This window comes from Abramis brama, assembly GCF_963993115.1.
Source record: "Abramis brama genome assembly, chromosome: 1".
Taxonomy (NCBI): Eukaryota; Metazoa; Chordata; class Actinopteri; order Cypriniformes; family Leuciscidae; genus Abramis; species Abramis brama.
In genome coordinates this window covers 76,468,400-76,474,861 of record NC_139963.1, presented here as the reverse complement: position 1 = coordinate 76,474,861, position 6,462 = coordinate 76,468,400, and the positions used below count along the sequence as shown (strand labels likewise).

The 6,462-nt window shown below is 34.0% G+C and overlaps 1 long non-coding RNA gene across 1 annotated transcript in view; it reads right to left on the bottom strand.

Moving 5' to 3' along the window:
- The window catches only part of LOC311098197, a 2,080-nt gene extending 538 nt beyond the window's left edge, over window positions 1–1,542 (bottom strand). Inside the window, exons 1-3 of the long non-coding RNA XR_014609402.1 lie at window positions 1,424–1,542; window positions 348–557; window positions 1–213 (exon numbers count right to left, since the gene is read on the bottom strand). The exon at window positions 1–213 is cut by the window's left edge and continues 538 nt beyond it. This is a non-coding gene — a long non-coding RNA (uncharacterized lncRNA). The remainder of the gene's footprint in view (window positions 214–347; window positions 558–1,423) is intronic.
- Between the last annotated feature and the right edge of the window lie 4,920 nt (window positions 1,543–6,462).

Genomic DNA, 6,462 nt, shown 5'->3' with positions numbered 1-6,462 from the left:
TTTGAAACACCTCAAATGTTTTTGAAACCTTGGATGGATACTCGAGATTAAGTGCATATGTCAACCCAAGCAGCATGCTTTGGCCAGATTTCCAAGATTGGTAAGGACTGGTATTCCCTCAATGATGATTCCTACTGCATCTGGCTCACGGCAGACATAGATGCTCATATCCTTCTTTTTCAGGTCCTCATGAACAGTTGTCTCTGCAGCCCCCTTTGAGATAAAAATGAAGTATTTAAGACAAACAATCTCATTTGTTGATGGAAAACAAATGTGTGTTCAAAAAAATCCTCTTCATTGTAAAATCCAGGGTTTTGACACAAAATGCAGGTAAATGAAAGACTTACTTGTGGTGAATTAAGGGATTTAGCTTCTGGGTGGTATCTTGAGAGGCGAGAGTGGAAGGTACTCCAGGATTTAAAAGAACATGGGCAATCTATATGAATACAAGGCAAGGCATGGCCGTGTCCAAAGGTCCCCTGATGCAGTATACAATGCTTTAAAATGTCACTCTTTCCTGGTACCACAGTGCTGCACAATTTACAGGGCCATCCCATCTGGGGAGAGAAAAAAAAAGTTAGTTAGCCTTTTGAATACAAGTGTGATGAAAGCCCTTTAAAAAATACACTTAAAATACAAGTGAAGATTATCCTGCTGAACAAAACAAGAATGATTAACTTTAGTTCATCGCAGAACTTATTTTAGAAAATAATCTGAAACCTCGTGTAAAAACCCCACTGAATTTTTGTAATGATATCATCATACAGCACCTACAGGCATAACTAATTACAATATTGGGAGGAGGGATGTTAATACAAATAAATTAGTCAAAAAAAATATTTTCACTTAAACAAATGGTTTTAAAATGCATTAACAAAATATAAATATATCAAGAGGCAGGAGTTAGACATCTGCACCCAATAATTACAGAGCAATAGAAATATGAAATTTGGGTTATGAGTTAGGCCTATGCATAGAGTACATTGTGAGCGTACACATTTGTGAAAGATGAACTGCCGTATATTTTCCTTAACTATGCTTTACCATAATTAAACAGCTTTGGACTAATTGATAATCACTCAGCTAACGTTAAGTTAGCTGTGGCTTCGTGTGTGTCTGTAACTTACGTCCACTCCTAAACTATGTCGAAGCAACGACAATGTTTTTGAAGTTAGAAACACCTCTGAAACATTAAACTATCACACAAAGACAACATAACTTATACATTGCACACACATGTAGATTTATACAGTATGTGGCTCAAGTTAACGAGCTGTTTGAGATAGAGCACATTCAAATTTGGCGGGTCGCAAAAGTTTGTAGGAAACAGAGCTAACGTAACGTTATGCTTTTGCAGATTGCACAACACAAACACGTTAATTAGGGTAAAATCAAACTTTTAACAATACAAAGAGTTACTTACATGGGGTACGTGAAGTATAAATTATCCGGCTCCGTGGAAAACCCTGGTCGAATAAACTCCTGGAACAGACGAGAGTGAACAATTTGCCCGGGCTTGTTCTTCCGTTGCTGCGGGTGGGCGGGTCGTGTATTTTTACGTCTGGTATAAACTTTTAAAATGAGTTTTGTAAAATCAATTTATGGTGAAGTCCAATGAAATTAATTTTATTATAGAAAATATTAAGTTACGAAAATATTCACACTTTTTACTTATTGATAACTCAAAAAAACAAAGAAAGAAAAATAAATTAATTTATTGGAATAAATATAGTTTTTAAAATTAAGTCATATGGACGATAGCACTGAACGACTTTTTACAGTGAGTGTTAGGTTTTACAGTGTATTAGTTTGAAGAAAAACTTAAATCAGCTGGTGCTTGATAACTATTGAAGCTATTAAACACCCCTGAATTTGGTAATGACGTGTTTTATGCAATATTTAAAGTATATCATGTTTTAATTTCAACTCAATACATTTGAATGCGCTAAAGGTCTATAACTGAACTCTAACATTTTAATATTTGGTCAAATTAACTCAAAGCATGAGCAAAAGGAAATACATCCTAGCTACTTTAAATGTTTGTTACAGAACTTATTGCGAACAATTCACACATTAAAAACAAACTCTTTTGATGTTATTAATAGTAATCTCTCTGGTGGCATATGCATAACTTCTCCATGATGCTACTTCTGATTCAATGTGGCTTTAATCCTATATAGCTGTTTATGACGTCATGATGACGACACCCCTATACAACCCGGTTTTCCTAACTGAAGGGCTCTAGCTCTACTAGCCGTGGACTGCTGTGCTACTGCATCATCTCATTGATCAAAAGTTGAAGGAATATTGTCTGGTTGTTACATGGACTGTCAAAGTCCGCTTCAACATTCCTGTTTGTCAGAGCCTGACGCAAACTATGCTTCTTCGACTCACGCTTCTGACCCAATAACCCAAACTTCCGAGTGTTAATGCACTAGGTCTGGACAAGGACTCACATTAAGGAGATTCCAGGAACTAACAGTATCTTTCATCATCGAATAGGGGACTATTTGAAAATCTAAACACTTCTGAAATGGCGACGCAAAACCTGATGGAGAGCGACTCCCCGTTGAGTTCTGGCGATGCTGTGCACATGCAGCCGGAGGTGTGTGAGTGCGCCGCGGCCAAAGAGTGTCGTTTAAGAGCTACGCTAGACTGTATGTTTAAAGATCATTTTAGAGGCCAGATGGTTGGCTTGATGCACAGGATCATTGATGCTGCGTGTGATATGAAAAACGATTGTGCTCGGGATACCAAACGTGTGACAAATCTCAAAAATGAAATGGATGTCGTAAGAGGCCTGACAAGTTCATGGACAGATGAGTTACCCCCATGTTTTTTTAACACCAAAGAGCCGATCGGTGTAATCCTCAGAAAAGTTCTGGATGTGTTGCGTGTATGTAGTGACAAGTTCGGAGCATCGAAATACTCTATATGTGTACATTTGTAGATCTCTGTGTGTCACAGGTGTCAAAACATGCAAAAACTGACATTGGTGGAATAGTTGAAAGTCTGGTCAGCTTTACCCTAGAGCAAAACATGATAGCCTGCCGCGATTTTCTATTCTGGTTAGACCATCTGTAAATATCGTTATTGTTTTACTTTATGGCGATCTATCATTTTCTTCACTACCTCAATGTATGAATGTATACTAAAAAGTATAATGTTGAAATTATTAAGGTCAAAAGGTCAAACCCATCAATCATAATTAATTAACAAGCCATCAATCATTTTGACACACTGAATCTTAATACTACTAATAAAACAATCAGAGCGCGCTTTCATGGTCTCCGTGAACTGGAGCGTGTCTCAAAAATAAACAGAAAAACATAATATATCTATATAAAGCTTGATATGTCCAGTTTTAAACAAAAAAAAAATCTAATCGAAAGCAAACATCATCTGATTATGTAATCCGTATGCAGGGATGAGCAGTATTTCAGATACATGTATTTAAAATATGTATTTGAAATACAAAATACTATTTTGTATTTTGTATTTTAAAGCCTTTGGAAAAAATCAAATGTAATTTGTATTTAAATACATTTAAGATGAGTATTTTTGTATTTTCAAAATACCTAAAATACTTTTTGCCAGTCATCCTCTTTATCAGGGTATTGATTTTGTGCATCAACTAGTCAGACATTCACTAGCTCAGCACTGGATCAGCGATTTCTTTTGGAATAAGGTGAGAATGTCATGATCAATTCTACTTGTTGATTAAAGTTAAAATAGTGCATTATTCACTTAAGTTAACATGAAAAAATAAAAGAGCACAGACAAGTGGGAAAATAGCGTTAGCCAATCAGTCTTGACTGTTTGTTGATTTTAATCAACTAGCTTGTCAAATGTGTTTAAAGCATCACTGCATGTTAGGGCTGGGTGATATGACGCTACATATCATAGTGATGATATAAAGTGTGAATTGATGGAACTTTTTCTAAATCGTTTACATAGATGGGTCTATTTGTGGGGTAAGCAAATTTATCCGTGCAGCTTTTAGTGGGCAGGAAAACAAACACTGATGAATTATACACCACAAAAATCTTCAGCTTTTAGTTTTAATGTACATAAAAAATAATAATAAAAAAGGGGTAAATAGTGTCAAATGAATCTAAATTAATTCTGATTTTAAATTTTAGATACACTTCCTAATTTTAATAAACTTATAGAAACAAATAAACTTTACATAAAATAAACATAAAATTACTTAAAAAGCATTGGACTACCTGCAAAAAAAATCAACAAAAAAAAAAAAAAATCAAAAGAGTTTGAAATTCAGTTTATGCTGTGGAATCAAAACTGATATTGAGAATTGTGAAACCATGATATTGTTACTGTAAGGTAAAACTGAGATTTTGGTCATATCGCCCATCCATATTCTTTGCTAGATAGCAGAAAAGGTTCCCACAGTTTTACATACAGTATGCATTTTTTAATAGTGTTCACCACAAGTAATAGACTACATTGTAACCAGAAATAAGTATATAAATGGCATAAGCAAAGTATATAAACTTATGCAAAACTTATTTTGCATAAGTTTATTTGTAATTGCCAGAAAGAAAGAAAGAAAGAAAGAAAGAAAGAAAGAAAGAAAGAAAGAAAGAAAGAAAGAAAGAAAGGGCAGAGATGTGGTTAGGAATGAAAAGTCAGTAGGCCTATGTAGTTTCTTCATTCACTGTGACCTATACCTGCACTGGATGGCCAATTTCACATGTATTTTGTGTATTTTCAAAATACTAAATACTGTATTTGTATTTAAATAATTTTTTTCACACAGTATTTTGTATTTGTATTTAAATACATTTTTCCACACAGTATTTTGTATTTGTATTTTAAATACATTTCCATGTATTTATGCCCATCTCTGTCTGTATGAAAGATGCATTTCTTTCTAAAGGCGCATCCACTTTACAGCGGAGATGTATGGAGATATGTTTGCAGCCGACACTGATTTAGAAAACACTAGTTTATTAATAAACAATTAAAATGCCTCGTTATTTTTTAAGACATTTAAATATGTTTTAAGACATTAATTATCATTAGCCTGCTTTTGCGGCAAGATTTATGCATGCGCTTGAGCGCAGAATAGGCTATATTCCTCCATGCACCCAGTGTTTAAGCAGAAATTAATATAAACGTGTGATTAGTCGACTAGAAAAATCTTTAGTCTATGGCAACTCTAATCAATACATTTACTATAGTTGACATTATTTAATTATTAATAAGTATCCAGCTCTTTACATTACATTTGTTGAGTTTACAGTTAGTTAATGAACTAATAAAATAATAAAACAAAGATTAAACTAAGATGCTAACTATATATTTCTATTTAGCATTGCTTGTTCCACCACACAAATTACTGTTTTTAAGGTGACAATCTGTTACACATTTGAAGATTTACTGTATCTTGAAGATTGTTGTATTGTATTGTATCTTCTGTTATAAAGATGAAGATTGACCTTTCATTAATTAAAGAAATAAGCACATAATGCTGTAAATAAGCACATAATGTTAGATGTTCTGTTTTGACTACTTTTTGAATTTTGTATAATAATATAATGAAGATATATTAACAATAAATCATATATATTATATAAAACATATAGAAAATACATATATAAAAAAGGGCCTCATTGATTAACTTTGCCTGGGGCTCCCACTCGCTCTATTTGTCTCTTGTGCTGCTGAGCACATGCTGTGTATAATGGATCCATGTTTTGTGTGTGTGTGTGTGTGTGTGTGTGTGTTTTAATCAATGTAAAATTGAGTTAAATACTGGTTTAAACAAACTGAATTTAGTCAATATGTTGGTATACTGGAAATCTCTGAACACATCTAGTGTGTGTAATCAGAAATGTCCTGTAACCGAAAATCTTTGTGCATCTCAAGTGTATGGACGTGTACGGGATTTTCACACACAGGTTATACACATTATGTTTCACTAAAATTTAAAATATCCTAAAAGGAATTGGATAAACCCGCCAATAGCGCCAGGTGGATAAGCCAGTTTGTGATTGGTCCCCGCAGATTTGTAACGGAAGCAGGATAGAAGAATGTACAGGTTTCCAGCCTGAGCTGGAAAAAATTAAAAATGAATAAAATGAAAATACTCACATATTACACATAGGCCTACACACCTTTATAAACGAATTACTCATACTGGGCTTTAGCTCAAATATTGCCCTTCTCTTTCAACATAGACATTTAATAAACAACAATTGCTGATGTTGTAATGTTTAAATCCTGGTAAGCATGAGGCCAAGAAAATTGTCAATTCTTATAGATTTATTAAAATCCTAAAGCAATCCAACAGTGCCAGATGTTACATAATGGTCAGCATGTACAACACACTTCAACTCTTACTCTACACCTTTTATTGGTGACAACATGTGGACTACAGCGCCATCTCCTGACTAATACACAAACACTACATTCCCCCATTACTAAAAGGATAAGTCT